Source organism: Sphaerodactylus townsendi, linkage group LG09 (genome assembly GCF_021028975.2).
Source record: "Sphaerodactylus townsendi isolate TG3544 linkage group LG09, MPM_Stown_v2.3, whole genome shotgun sequence".
Lineage (NCBI taxonomy): Eukaryota > Metazoa > Chordata > Lepidosauria > Squamata > Sphaerodactylidae > Sphaerodactylus > Sphaerodactylus townsendi.
Window position 1 is genome coordinate 27,303,069 of NC_059433.1, and position 15,753 is coordinate 27,318,821.

The 15,753-nt window shown below is 42.0% G+C and overlaps 1 long non-coding RNA gene across 8 annotated transcripts in view; it reads left to right on the forward strand.

Moving 5' to 3' along the window:
* Positions 1–15,753, forward strand: part of LOC125438825 — a 326,259-nt gene that overhangs the window by 94,333 nt on the left and 216,173 nt on the right. For all 8 annotated transcript variants that reach the window (XR_007245419.1, XR_007245421.1, XR_007245423.1 and 5 more), the window contains one exon: positions 12,539–12,613. This is a non-coding gene — a long non-coding RNA (uncharacterized LOC125438825). The remainder of the gene's footprint in view (positions 1–12,538; positions 12,614–15,753) is intronic.

The following is a 15,753-nucleotide window of genomic DNA, read 5'->3' on the forward strand; positions in this document are numbered from 1 at the left end:
TAGTCCATTTCATTTGTTTTTTCCTTATTTTTAATTGTTTTCACAGAAAAGTAAGACTTAGATACACCTCTGAGGATGCCAGCCACAGATGCAGGTAAAACATTAGGAACAAGATCTACCAACCATGGCCACACAGCCTGGAAACCCACAACAACCAGTTGAATCTGGCTGTGAAAGCCTTCAATAATAAATTTTATAATCTTACAGTGGTCCAAATCTACTTTTTAAAAACTGGCATTTAGTATATGATCCATTTTGCACTATTACAAAGAGGAGTTCACATGAAGTTGGCTGATTGGGGTGCTAGGAACATAAAATGAAGTTGGTTTTCTTGGCATTACGTAGCAAGCATCTGGGGCTTCTCTGACTGTAACTGGAGATAGCTCTGTGCATTTTGTGCTATCCAACTTCCCATGACCTTTTTTCCTACTCTCTGTCCTTAGCAGTCAGAGTCTAGACCTTACCAGACGATTCATTTTTAGGACATTTTTTTAACAGTGTAAGTCAAACACAATGAACAAGGAAGGGCAATTTAAGAAGGCATCCAGTAAACAAAAGCAAGAAGGTTTAGATTGCAGAAATCTGAACCCAGAACTGAAACTAAGCTTATGCTTTAACACGACATGTTAAATGAAGCATAAATTGCACAGTAAGATCATTCTTACTATGTAAGTTCATTAATGTGGTCCTTGCATGATTTTAGCTGTCAGGATGTGAAAGGATCCAGTTCCTAAATGGTGCTTTCATAGATCCCACCTCATGTGCTGTATCCTTGCCCATCCATAAATAAACATGCTGTTGTAGTTAACTTCCTGTGGTGGAATCTTCCCCAAGGTAATGCAAAGATATTTGTGTTTGGACACATGATTAGATAGTAGAGCTACTGCATTATGACTGTGTAGCTGGTATTCAAGGAAGCATCAATGACAGGTAGATGGAAGGGGCAGTGTCAAGAAACATAAATCATGCGATAGTTCTAACATTCCTCGGATATGGAAGCTGCTGTGAAGAAAAAGAGGAGTTGGTTCCCCCCCACACACTTTCTCTCTACTGTAACGAGTCTCAAAGCATCTTACAATTGCCTCCCCCCCCAACAGGCAACTGGCAAGGTAGATTGGGCTGAGAGAGTTCTGAGAGAACTGTGAATGATCCAAGGTCACCCCGCAGACCACATGTGGAGGAGTAAGGCATCGAACCCAGTTCTCCTGACCGCTTAACCCAGTGGTTCTCAACCTGGGGGTCAGGACCCCTTTGGGGGTCGAACGACCCTTTCACAGTGGTCGCCTAAGACTCTCTGCATCAGTGTTCTCCATCTGTAAAATGGATAAATGTTAGGGTTGGGGGTCATCACAACATGAGGAACTGTATTAATGGTCGCAGCATTAGGAAGGTTGAGAACCACTGGCTTAACCGCTATACCACACTGGCTCTCATGCTGTGATGAAAACCATGGTAGTGCGATCAGTTCCTGCTCATTTGGCTTGTAACGTATGAGGATCATAGAAGGAGAAGGTGATTTGATTCTTTAATGAGGCCCTAACTAAATAGTTTGAAAGCTTTATAGAAAACCCCCCAGTTTCCTGAGCAGTAATGGTAGCCATCATAGCTCCTGATGATGTTCACTCCCTGTAAAACATTACCTGTTGGAAGACTGTGTTCCTATTGAAGCTTCTGAATGCCTGTCAAATTCAGCTCATTATAGTGTATTGTGTTTTTCTTGTTTAAAGGTTACAATTCCCTGAACAGCAGTAAGTAAAGTATGCATATAGTTGCTGCTGCCGCTCCATTTTATGGGGAAAAGTGCTGAGAGCCATCTTAAGGGCAAAATAACTGGTGTAAATCAGTGTGTATGTTGACTTTGGGAATTTTTTTTTCCGCCCTTAACATGGGAACTGTGTATACTATGCTCACGCTGTTCTTTGTTAAAAAGCCTTTCTGCTTGCATGTTAATTGGTGTCCAACAAAACCTAAAAATGATTCGAAAACAGTGTAAAATGCCACGGTGCGGCAAAATGTCTCACCTCAGAAAAGCCTTCCCAAATAGGCAAGCATTTACAGAGTGTTAGAAGTACTGTGCATAGGTAACTAGGTGGCCTTTGCTGTGTAGGGAATTTAATAGGGCTGGTGCTGTTACTGAAAAGGAGTTCTTTGCCGTTTTTCTCAGCTTAACTTCTGAAAAGAGAGCATGAAGCATTGCTTTTCATAAGGATGTCAGTAGCTGGGAAGGATTCCCCCTACTACTAAAGAAGGAAGTATTCCAATTATGCAAGAATGGGGCCATTTAGGGCTTTAAAGGAGGCAGCTACACAACCCCTTGAATTCAGAATTTTGTGCCAGTTCCCCTGCAGGTGAAATTACAATTGTCCAAAGAGAGGTTATCAATGCCTGAATCACAGCACGCCAGTCTGAGAGGAATATTCAATTAGTTCATTAGCTGAAATTGACAAAATGAAATCATAGATACTTGCTGCCATATGAAGACCAAACAGCAAAGCAGGTTCCAGAAGAATGTGGAGTGGAACTGCTAAAACATTTATTCTTAGGGTATGGTTTCTAGAAAAAGAGTTTACATGGTAAGTGATCCTTGAAGTATCTTTGTAGTACAACGAATCAAAAAACTATTTTTGAAGAGCAAGTTTGAAAATCCTTCAGCAATTCAATTTCCAAATTCACATTTGTCACGGTTTAATCATATGAATTCATACTACATTTCTTACAATAAATGTATTTAAATGACTACATTTCTTGTTAACACTAGCACATTTTAGAAACCAATTTTATGACTTGAAGAGGTTTTTAAATACTTGTATTTCTGTTTGAAGGTTAGTTTTTGTGAGCGCTTAAAGAAACCAATTGAGAAAGTAGTTGTTCATTTTCTGTTTTGATGTATTGTTTGCATTAATCTAAAAGCATTAAAATGATTCCTTCTTTATCTGTGGTATCTTTTTTTGAGCTTATACCTATTTTGTATGAAGGTGGTCAGTGCTACTTGAAAATGCTTTTCTCTTTTCTCTTGAGTGATGTGTGTGCGCGCGTATGCATTTAGTTTCCCTCTTTTTGTGCCAACTTAGGACAAATGCATGGAGAAATAAAAAGGTGCTTATATATACTATTCTGTTATATTTTTATTTTCTTTATTTATATCTGGCCTTCCCCCTCCCCCTATTTTCCCCATTATTCTCCTGTCTTCCATTTTATTCTTAAAACAACCCTGTTAGCAGAGGTGGAATCCAGCAGGTTCTCACAGGTTCCCAAGAGCAGGTTACTAATTATTTGTGTGTCCCGAGAGGGTGTTACTAATTGGTGATTTTGCCACATGATTTTTGCCTTAGTTATGCCCCTCCTCTCAGCAGTAGCGCGCAGAGCTTGAAGCAGTCTAGCAGAAGGTGCACCGGCGTGCGTGGCAGCCTGCGCGCATTCGTTTCCCGCCCAAGGACCGGTGCAGCAGCTGCATCCTTGCCACAGCCCCGCCCGGGAATGCCCCGCCCCCACACCCATATCTTGCCCTGTCCAGCCCCATTGGCGCTACGCCACAGTTTGAATCCCACCACCATGGGAACCTGTTACTAACATTTTTGGATCCCACCACTGCCTGTTAGGTAGGTAGACTGGTTCAAAGTGAGCTTCCATGGCAGAGTGTGGATTTGGACCCAGGTTTCCCAGAACCTGGTCCAACACTTTAACCATACTATGTGGGCTCTCTGTTTCCTACATCATCTTTGCTTGCTTACAGAAAGTGAGGAAAGTATATGAAGAAGAAAAATAATAGAACAAGTTGAAAAGTTAAAGCATTAACTGTTCTAAGTGACTGAAACACAGGCTGCAGATGATTTTGCTGTGGTGATGATAGCAAAAAAGCTTAACAGCAGTTTTGGTGAGTTTTAGATTTCTAAACAGATTATGAAAGTGATCAGATTGGTAAGCATGAGATGAATAATACAAAAGTCTTTAGTGATTTCTAGTTAAGTCACACCATTTTTACATCCACCAGGTGATCATTGTTTTGTGCTTATGGCTGTGGAGCCTGACACCTGGTTGAGGCAGTGTGATGTTATGCAGTGTTTGGGAACACTTCATACTATGTGATAAGAGAAATTTACCAGATTGACTGGGATGAAAAAGTCACACAGGCCTTATGGAAAGATGAGGTGTATGGGCTATAGGCTAAGGACCATGCTTCCAAAATCAGTGATGCTTAGAGCACAGAGCTGAGGTGGGACACTGAATCAAAAGGGGAACATTAAGCAGCTGCTATATGAGTCTGAGGGGAAGGATAGGTGTTTGAGACAGAAACCTGAGGGGAAGGTTTGGAGAATGTGAGCTATAAATATTAGGAGTTCTTGGTATAAGTCTTGAGCGGGTATCTTTGTGTTTAAAAGCCCCACAGAAGGGTAACTTTTGTCACTTGGGCCTTCTTCCTTTAATTCAGTATTGTGTCATGGGAATGAGAGCAAAGAGGGAATGGGCAGAGTGCCAAGTCACATACTGTTTTAACCCGACCAGTATTGTGACTACCACCACCTATTAATTTAGAGCGCTTTTTTTAGAGTCTGCATTGAAAATATCCAATTTCCATCTCCCCTGCCTACAATATTATTTTACTACCTGGCTGTGCCATGTAGAGCTTTTGGCATGTTCCCTGTTTTCTCTTTTACTGTTCCCATTCTCATCCGCAAGTGAAATGTCTGAAAGACTGTGCCTTTTGACCTTTTTTAAAATGCTTATATTAGGATTTATTTATTTAATTAAAATATTTGTGTCCCGTGTTTGCTCTGGGTTTAAGGCAGCTTGTAATAATAATGAAAAACGTCTAAGCTAAAACCAAAGATAAAATAGCATGCTCCAAATCCCTCCGCCTTCCCCCCCCCCTTAAAAGATGCCTGACATTTAAACCTCCTTCAAAAGTCCTAGTAGGTGGACTTTGCAGCACCCACTGATGATCTCCAATGTGGGGGGGGGGCATCCTCACCTTTTCAGGGAGTCCACAGAGCCGGAGCTACAATGGAAAACCTGGGCTCTAGCATCCTACATGTCAACATCTGGCTGCTTGATTAGTGTGGTTGGTGCACAGGGACATATGGAAAGAGACAGTTCTTCCAATATGTGGCTCCCAGGTTGTGAAGGCCATAACTAGCACTTCGAATTGAACTTGGAAACAGTCAAATAGCCAATGTAGCAAAATATGTTCCCGGAGCTGGCTCCGATGGTAGTTGGGCTACCTCATTCTGGCCTAGTTGTAGTTTCTGAGTTGTCTTCAAGGGTTCTGTTGGGCTGTGGCGATTTCTTTGACGGCCAGGGCACTGTCTAAGAGCCTCATGTTTAAAGGGCACTGTTTAAAAAGCCTAACGTCGTGTTCTGCTGTGGATTGTGACCAAAAAGTGAATAGAGAAATCCAATCTGTGGTTTGGGTTGCAAAAGTGACCAAGCCTTTCTCAAGAATCCACAATGTCTGCTGCTCATTTCTCACTTCTAAAAATAAGTTTCCCTTTTGTATCCTTTTACAATGTAGATGCCATGGCAGGAGAGTACGAAGCTTTGAAGTCTGTAGGGATTACTAACCTTCTGTTAAACAAATGCCTCAGATCAGAGGACTTGTCAAGAAAACACGGTCCTCAGTTTTGCTTGACAGTTAACTTGTTGATGTGAGTTTTTCAGGGGTGGTTTAAAAACAAAATGAAACATTGATGTAGCTTCAAGAAATTAAAGTAGAAATTCTCCAAGCAGCAATGGTGATGTTTTCTACAAGTAGTCTTCCATGTTTTCCTCAGGGATGGCTGCATACTTATTGTCATTTTTCAACTAGCGGGCTACCAGTCTTCGGTCTGAAAATGTTTATTACATGGGATCTTTGCTGACAATGACAAAGATATGCTATTTCCTGTAGTTTAATTCCACAGTATATTGTTGGTTATTAGTAACATAGAAACCTGCATGCTTGAGAGATTTCTGCAAATCCTTTCATAGTGGAGGGGACGGTATAAGCTGATATTGCTGTTGCTTGTGGCTATGGATATAAATACCTGCTGCTAAACCTGAAATTACCCACACTTCTCATTTCCATGATCTAAAGTGAGATTGGTTTTGCTTCTTGCATGCACATTCTCACATGCACACAATTACTATGGCATTTAATGTCCAGATTTAAGAAGACAATGATTTTGGATTTGCACCCTGCTTTTCTCAACTGTAAGGGATTCTCAAACTGGCTAACAAATCCCTTCCCTTCCTCTCTCCCCAACTGGCAGCTAGGATGCCAGCTTGGGAGGGGGCAGGCTGAGACATTCCTGGGGGATTGAGGCCCAGTAGCGTGGTGGTGTACATCCATTTTCAGTGGTGGGGAAGGCCAGGGCTTTTCCCTGCTTCCCATGCTGCCAAAAACCCCTTCTGGAGGTGGTGGGACGCTGGGGAGTTTGGATGGAGCTGTTAGTATATGAAAAAACACACAGGAGCAATGACAGATTGTGTAGCTCAGAGGTCTTCAAACTATGGCCCTCCAGATGTTCAGGAACTACAATGCCCATCAGCCTCTGCCAGCATGGCCAAGTAGCAGGGCTGATGGGAATTGTAGTTCCTGAACATCTGGAGGGCCATAGTTTGAAGACCCCTGGTGTAGCTCAAAGCTGTGTCTGTGTCCCTCTAAATCAGTGGTTCTCAGCCTGGGGGTCGGGACCCCTTTGGGGGTCGAACGGCCCTTTCACAGGGATCGCCTAAGACTCTCTGCATCAGTGTTCTCCATCTGTAAAATGGATAAATGTTAGGGTTGGGGGTCACCACAACATGAGGAACTGTATTAAAGGGTTGCGGCATTAGGAAGGTTGAGAACCACTGCTCTAAATGCTTCACTTGTAAGTGGTGATAAGGAGTCATAGCATGTCTTGAGGACTATACTGATGCACAGTGACTTTCTTGGACTTTAGATGATTGTCTGTGCATCATGCTGGTCCCTTTGGCTTCAGGTTCTTTTGCCATCCCTTTGTACTGTTTTTGCACTGATGCTTTGAATCACTTCTGTCCTCAGGACACAGGGAAACAAATGATGGGAAACTGAAAGTTGGAGCCTTGGTGGAGTTCTCCTGTATTTTCTTGCTCATCATTAGTTTATCTTTCATAGTACAGTGTGTATTGTATTACTCTAGTTGGGGGAAAAAAGTTTTGGAAGCAGTTTGCAGTGGGATCCTAAAGCAGAGTTAACAGGTTTGAAATTCGAGAAAAAGCATCTTACATAAAAGTGTCTGATTTGCATTATATCGTGTATCACTCAAAAATCCTTTATAGTGGTACTTCAGTGAAAAGTGATTTTGAAGAAATATCACATTAGAAAAGAAGAGCTGGGCTTTTAACCAAATAAGGTTCAAAATTTTAAAACACTTCTTGTCCTTATGATGGTCAGAGGAAGGACAAACATGCTGTTATTTTTTAGGGCAGGTGTCATTTGGTCTAAGACAGTGGTGGCGAACCTATGGCACAGGTGCCTGAGGTGGCACCCAGAGCCCTTTCTGTGGGCACGCGCAAACAGAGTGTCCTCATACACATCTAGGCTGGCTTGGGCCACTGGGCTTGATTATTAGCATTATTGTTAGCATTAGCTAATTGATTATTAGCATTATTAGCATTAAACCTAAGACCTAGTTTTGGGGAAGCAGTGTAGGTAACCCTGTTAAGCGCTGTTAAACCCCATTGATTTTCATGCGAAGAACTAAAGCGCAATCCTTTACCTGGGAGTAAGCTCGGTTGCTGACAATGGGGCTTGCTTCTGAGTAAACCCTCCTAGGGTCGTGATTCACCCATTGGAAGAGTTGCATGGTTGCTTCAAAGCAAAGCCACCGGCTACCACCAAGCTTACTCCCGAGTAACGCGCGCCTCGGAGCCAACCGTTTTTTCTAAACTAAAACCTCAGTATTCAGGTTAAATTGCCGTGTTGGCACTTTGTGATAAATAAGTGGGTTTTGGGTTGCAGTTTGGGCACTCAGCCTCGAAAAGGTTCGCCATCACTGGTCTAAGATGAGTTCTGAGAATAGATTTGCTGAGAATAGATTTGCCTTTTTGAAAATAAAGAGCCATAGGAGGACATGTATACCAACAAGGTGTTTCACCTTTCCATCCACTGTGTTGGAAAGTAAATTCACTAAGATCCTGAGAGGAGAGAGAGTATGCCCATGTAAGTCTGTGTAAATAGAAACACTTGAGAATGTTTTTTTCAGGTGTCCCTTGAGCAGCCCAATTTGGGGAAGGGGCTAAATCCCCTTCTGGAGGCATTGTACCCCGCGCTGGTGTTCTGGGGGCAGGCCTCAGTCAGCTTCATCCCGGCCTTTACCCGCCAGAATGCTGGCATTGAGGGTTTGGGCTTATTCCACCCTTTTGGGGGGGCTCTTTGGCTGCGGGGAGGGTTTTTTGTTTTCTCACTCCCCACACCTGAGAAGCCCTGCTGAAGGCGGCACAGTTGTGCTGAAGTGGCCCTGGATCTCAAGACAAGGGTCTCTAGACTGGGCTATTACGATGCAGCCCTCTCTAAGATCATTGCCCCTCCGCTGGTCAGAATCTCTGTAGGCTCGAAAGAAGATCGGATTAAAATGCTGCTATTTGGAGGAAGTGTCCACCTTTCCAGCTAGGTTGCTCAGTATAATGCAATAATTTATAAGGTTCATCACACCCATGTTGCTTCCGAATTAATTGAGAAGTAAACACTTTTATGATACTTATGATACTATTTTCTTAGTTGTCAAGAATATTTTAAGCTTTAAACCCCAAATGTAAATTGTAATTTGTTACCTAATCCTGGTTTCTATCAGGTTTTTAGGATTGTGGTAATGATTGTTTCAGGTAGTCTTGCATATTTATATGGTTCGATGTATTAATCTAAAAGCACCTGAACTAAACTGGCTTTGCTGTGTACAAATATTTTCAAAGAGACTGGCTGTGTGTGTGTGTGTGTGTGTGTGTGTGTGTGTGTGTGTGTGTGTGTGAACAGTTGAATTCTTTTAACATTGTTATTTGTAGAGGTAGTATTTCTTTGCTCTCCCTTTTGAATGAAAGGAGACAGCTGTAGATATTCATAAGAACTAACTCTATCACAGTGACAGAATGAAAAACACTCCTCCATGTGTTACGGATTGCTTGCAACTTGGATAAGACCATCGGAAACAAAAATATTTTGCACTCCAGTCCAAGATAATAATGTGTGTACACCAATACAAATGTAGCCCCATCTGTGCAGGAAAGGCAAGCAGCTATTTTAAAGTGGACACATTAACCCCCCCCTTTTTTTTTAACTGTATGCGCCTCCTGGATTCCCCCACCCCACCCCCTGCTATTTTCTTAGTCTTGTATGGCAACCAGGAACACCATGGAATTCTTGATTATTCCACGTTGGGTTGTATTTTGCAGTACGTATTGGATTTACAATAAAATATATAGTGGCATTCATACAGGCAGGCCTCAGGGTGTTTCCCCAGGATGGTATTTGGAAGGGTGGGGGGAAATACTGGAAAAGATCATTTTCCCGTTTTACGTAAAGAGCTGTTAAGCGTGGAACCAATCCCAGAGCTCAAAAATCCAGCCTGGGAAACTTTGCAGAACTCCTGGAAACTTGTTGACTAATAATCAAGTGGATCATCAGCCATTTTGTAAGATCTGGGTAGCTTTTATTTTCTCAGTTTAATTCTCTGCCAGAGGGGAAAAAATCTAGGTTTTCTTTCCTGTTGCAAATGGGTTACAGAGCAGCACCTTGGCAGCTGTGTGGTGCGATTATAGACAACTATGTGACAATATTGTGCCAAAACCTTTTGATACAGCAATATTAGTGACTATAGAGCTTTTAGGGAGAAACTGGGATTGGGGAAAGCACTGAAAGAACCATATGGTTCACATTGTAACATGAATAAGTCATCTCCTCTGCAAAGTGCAACCGTAATTTGGAAACATTTCTTTCCCTTCCCAAGAGAAATAGTGTTATTTCTTTTTTCCCCTGCGTTCATTGTAAATAATTGAGAATGATTTTGTTTTGGATGGGGGAACAGAAGCAAAATCTTTCAACTCAATGTATCATAATGATTTTATTTTATTTTGATTATGTGTAAATATATCTTCATTGTTTATGGCCTGGTCAGTTACTTGTAGTGCCAGGAGTGCCCCCATCCCCCATTGTTTCCAATGGGAGCTAATAGGAGATGGGGGCTACACCTTTGAGGGTCCATAACTTTGGACCTCCTGAACCAAAATTCACCAAACCTGGGTGGTATCATCAGTAGGGTCTCACGAAGATACTCTGAAATGTTGGTGCTGCTATCTTAATAATTGCACACCTGACAATAGGCACCCCCTAAATTTCCCCAGATTCCTTTTTTAAATCCACTCCCTTCCTGCCAATGCTTGTTTTTTTCTTTCTTTTATTCTCTCAGTGCCTAATAAAGGTTATTATTATTATCATCATCAGTAAATCCACCCCCTTCGGCATGGATTTAAAGGAAGAATTTGAGGTCAGTATAGCTATGGACCGAATGAAAACGCAACGCACGTTTGCTGCAAAGTGGCTTTTCTATTGTCTTATTGTTGAACACCCCCTTAGTCTAATGTACAAAACACATTAAAAAGCAATATTGCTGAACATGTATCAACCTCTCATTTTACATGTGCAGATATCGCAGCGTTACCCCAGATCAAAGCTCAAACATCACTTATTGTCAGTTACAGACCACACATTTCTTTATAACAATTTAACTTGATGACACATTTTCCTCTTGAAATCCCAGTCAATGAACTTTCAAATTGTTGTTGTCTATTTGTTGTAATTGTTCTGTATGCAATATGACTGCCAAATATATACTTAGGTTTGTTGCTTATGTGTTCGTTCCTGTCTGCCTTAAAGAGGTATCGCCTTTTTCTTCAATGAACATAATGTTACCATAGAAAAGATATTTTGCAATACCGATACATCCAAGGATACTTCATATCTCCATAGGAATTATAGTAGTAAAAAGCTTATGCACGCGTACTATTCTTTGGCTTTCAGTTGCCCTTCATCCAGTGCCTCATTCTCTTCTTTAATCACGTGTATTTGTGTAATCGAGGTAGTCTCATAATTAAATACATAATAGTATGAAATACCCATATATAAAAAGTATAACTTCTTATATAGTGTAATTAACATCTTTCCCATTTTTGTTACATTAATTATATACACTTAACATTGAAACAGAATCTTTGAGTTTCAAAACATTGAAAGGGATGCTTAAGTTTCCTAGGAGATGGGGGAGAATCCACCTTGCAAAATAGCATCACTTTCAGCTATTGTTTAAACTAGGGACTTCAGATTCTCCCTTTAAGGTGGATTTAAAAGGAGAAACTGGGCTCCCTAGTTTAAACACCATTGAAAATGATGCTGTTTGAGGGTGGATTCCAGCATCACTTGTTTAAACTAGGGAGCCCAGATTCTCCTTTTAAATCCACCTTAAAGGGAGAATCTGGGGTCCCCAGTTTAAATAACATTGAAAGTGATGCTGTTTCCCCCAATTGGGGGGATTGGATACAACACCATAAAATGTTTTCATAGCAGTAATAAAACATTTTGAAAGTATTCTGAAAATGTTTTCCAGAAATTATTTCTGCTGTGTGGCATGGTCCATTGCTGTGTTCAGATTTGTGAGTTGGGGGATGTTCTATAATGTGATGGTGACTTTGAAACGACCTGGTGGAAAAAATTATTGTTCGGTCACTGTGTGGGAGGATGGCCGCCCATGGGGGGGATCAAACTCAGGGTTTGCCCAGGGCTCCAGTTTGCCTAGGTACGCCTCTGGATCGCAGATGTGGAGTTTGAAGTGGAGAGGGAGCTTGGTAGATAATACTGTAGAGTTCACCTTCTGAAACTGCCATTTACTTCAAGAGAAATTATCTCTGTAGTCTGAAGATTGGTTGTTATTCTTGGAGAAATGCAGGACCCACATTGAAGTTATGAAGGCTTATATTCCCAGGCAATGTTTACTTCAGACATAATGGAATTGCAGTTTATTCGTTGGGCAGAGTGGTGTCCTTTGTTTTTTTTCTTGTTTTGCTGATCTAACTCCCAGCTTTGGAATTGGTGGGTCAGAGCAAACATCCATGACCGAAGCAATCTGTGGCCAACCACATTTTCTGAGCTAAAACCATTATAATCTCACTTGGTTGTGCCCAACTAGCCTTTCCATTAAATCTTGTCCTGTTCCCTTTCATATTGCAGTCTCTCATCCCATTCAGTTTCAGTTCACATTGGTCCAATGTTGTCTGGCATATCCTCTTTGGTGGTCGAAAGGACCCACCTCTAAGTAATGGAAAAGCTGGTAGGATGAACCCTACTGTGATGATTAAATGTGGCTTGACTTAATGAAATAAAATGAACCCGCAAGCCACAGATGGAATCCAGAAGCGTGCAATAGAAACATTTCAACAGTGCTCAATAGATTCATTTTTGGCAGGTGTTCACTGCATTCCTTTCACGTTATGTCCTTAATTTTATAGCACTAAATTTTTCTTAATGTGATTTACCTCTGTTCCTATCTTTGAACAGGTTTGGACTGAGACCTTATTTCACTGCCTAACAGCTGGATCATGCATCCATTACCATGGCTAGACTATCTTGCAGGTAGGAAATAATTTCTGTGAATTTTAGGCTGTTTAATTTTTTGTGTTTTGCAGCAAGTTTTACATCAATATGGCTAGAACTTTTTTCTTATTATAACATTTTTTGCATGCAGAAGACATATTTGGCATATGTATTGGACTTGAAAGAAATCCTGGTTTATGATATTTATGTTTTATAGTCTTGACTCTATCCTAATTTCTTTTTTTTATTATAATTTGACCAGCTGTTTGGGGTCTTTTTTTGATTGATTGTAGCTTGTTTTTAATATCGGTGATATTATGGTATCATTGTTTTTATTTTGTGATAACCTTTCCAAAAGATAGTTGTGAACAACTGCTAGTGCACTGTGGAGTGAATGATGAAAACATTGTGAAATATCTTCTGAACATATGGGACATTCTAAATGATCATCCTGTGTTTGAACATACAATTTGTGATTGTATAGATTTTGGAACAGGGGTGTCAAGCATGTGGCCTGGGGGCTGGATCCAACCCCTTTAGGGGCTTATCAGGCTCACGAGGCTGCTGAGGTAACTGCCCATCCCCCGCTCCTGATCTGGGCTAGTGAGCCTGCTGGGCTGACCAGGCCAGATTGGGAACAAGGGGGGAGTTGCCTCAACTGCCTTGTGGGCCTCATAAGACCCCTCAAGGCAGCCATCCCAGACTCACCAGTCCAAGGATCCCCCACTGCCATTCTGGGACCAGCTGAGGCAACCACCCTTCTCCCAGGGCCTGGCCTGACTAAGTCACATTTATGAAATATCTGCTCCTCATTACTAATGCATTCAACACCCCTGTTTTACAACAATAGTGTGTAAAGCAGACTCTCTTAAATCATACAGTACCACACAGTTTAGTTCCACACCATAGTGCTTTAATCTGGTAGCAGGGAAGATCAAATGTGTGACTCATTCTAGGATTAGATTGAGTTTCCCCTCCCTTAAATTATATTCATGATGATTCAACATCAAACGCTTGTGGTTGGGATGCCTTGTTGAAGTGGACAATCGTTAGTCATTGCCAAACATCTTTCATACTGCAGGGTCTATTTCAGAGGCAAGCAGGTGTTGAGAGGGCAGGCATTACAAAGGCATGAGATACGCCAGGAGCCAATTTGGAAAAAGCAGAGCTGGCTGGTGACAGAGGACAGCAATTCAGTGCTATGTTGATCTTGCTTTGTTGGAAGAAAACATCTGGGCAGCAAAGTTCACGCAGCTGGATAAATGTTGCACCCTGTAGTTTCTTTTTCCACTTGGACTGACATGGAGGTGTTGGGCATATAATCTGATCTGAAGACAAGGCCAAAATGGTGTTGTGCAACAGTGTTTTCATTCTGTCTGTGTCTGTCCTCATTTCCCCTCTTCCCTGCCTGCTCTTTGAAATGGAGAATGCTGAGGGCAGTACTGCAGACAAAGTGGAGGCCCTTCAACAGACTGTACTGAAAAAATGAATTATGCAGAAATAGGACATGGCATTCTGTTAAAACTACTCCTGGATTGGTGGCCTATAAGACATACTAGGTTCATAGAACCTGTTTAATCTATACCTACTACCTTCAAGTCTAAACTCTCCCCAGAATCTGAAATGACTAGACTAGAGGCTGTCATATTTTGGTCACATTATGAGAAAACAAGACTCAGTGGAAAAGATAATAATGCTAGAAAAAGTGGAAGGCAGCCGGAAAAGAGGGATGGATTGTCTCAATAAAGGAAGGATTGGGATGGATTGACTCAATAAAGGAAGTTATGACCGGGCAGCCCAATCCAGAGGAGGGGATGACAGGGGAGGGGATGACAAAGGAGGGGACTCCACAGGGAGTAGTGCAGGGCTCTGCTGATGCGATTGCCCTCTGACATGTAAGGGGCATCCCCGCCAGCATATGGAGCAAATGTGCTGGTGGCTGGCTGCCCCTGAGCTGTGTGACAGGTGGACCCGGACATCCATGCCTCTGTGGAGCTGTATTGGCATCTGAAACAGACACCAACTTGGGGGTCAGCAGGCCGGGGCTTTCCTGGGGGTGGAGCCAACATTATTCGGGCTTCTACCCTGGGTTTGCAACCAGTTGCGCCAGTTGCTTTTGGGTGGCATAAGTCCATTGGGCCCCATGGAGGATTTTCGGGGCGGGGGGGAGGTTTTTTGCTTTTTCTCCCTCCCCATGTTTCTAGAAAGCTCATGAGAAGCTTTTGCTGCTCTACATCTGGTCACCGTGGGATATCTGAACTGCGCTGTCTGTTTGTAAGACCTGAGCAAGGCTGTTAATGATAAGACATTTTGGAGATCTTTAATTCAAAGGGTTGTTGGCACTTAATACACCCTCACACCAGCTTCCATCCTACGTCTGATATACTTTTATCTTCTGATAGTCACTACTGGAGTTGTAAGTCTATCCCCATACTATAATGCTGGTTTGGGAATATACTTGCAGAAATAGGCCTTCTGTCTCAGAGGCTCATTCCGCACATGCAGAATAATGCACTTTCAAACTGCTTTCAGTGCTCTTTGAAGCTGTGCAGAATGGCAAAATCCACTTGCAAACAGTTGTGAAAGTGGTTTGAAAACGCATTATTTTGTGTGTGCGGAAGGGGCCAGAGTCATGTGCTCAGAGACTTCAGTGTGCCCTGAATTTGACAATGGGGTGTGATATTTCAGTGCTTCTGATTATAAGGTCTAGGTATGAAGTTGGTCTATGTGACTGATAAAGAGTTCTGTGGGCTGCCATGGGTGGTTGAGCTGACGTATACAACTTCTGTCACAGACCACAAGGGAGACATCCCAGGGAAAAATACGTATGTCCTTCTCCTAGCATATTTGCTGCATTTCCAGTTTTTGCTACACCATACTATTGGCAACCTAGGAAATAAACTGGAGTAAACTCTTGGAGGAGAAAGGAATACACCTAGGTTCAGCAGGTTGCTAGAGCTGTAGTTTGATAAATAGCTCAGGAAAGTTCCTATTATAGGTCATCATTTCTATCTTCCTAAGAGCCTTATGTGGCTGCCTCTCTTCCTGTTTGCTCAAGCATGCAAGAATGTAATTCAGATAAATTCATTCACAATTGTGAACTGAAGTGAGCTGAACATTCCTAAAACATGCATTAAATATGCCCTTATTTGGTCAATTGAGAAAGAAATAACAAGTCA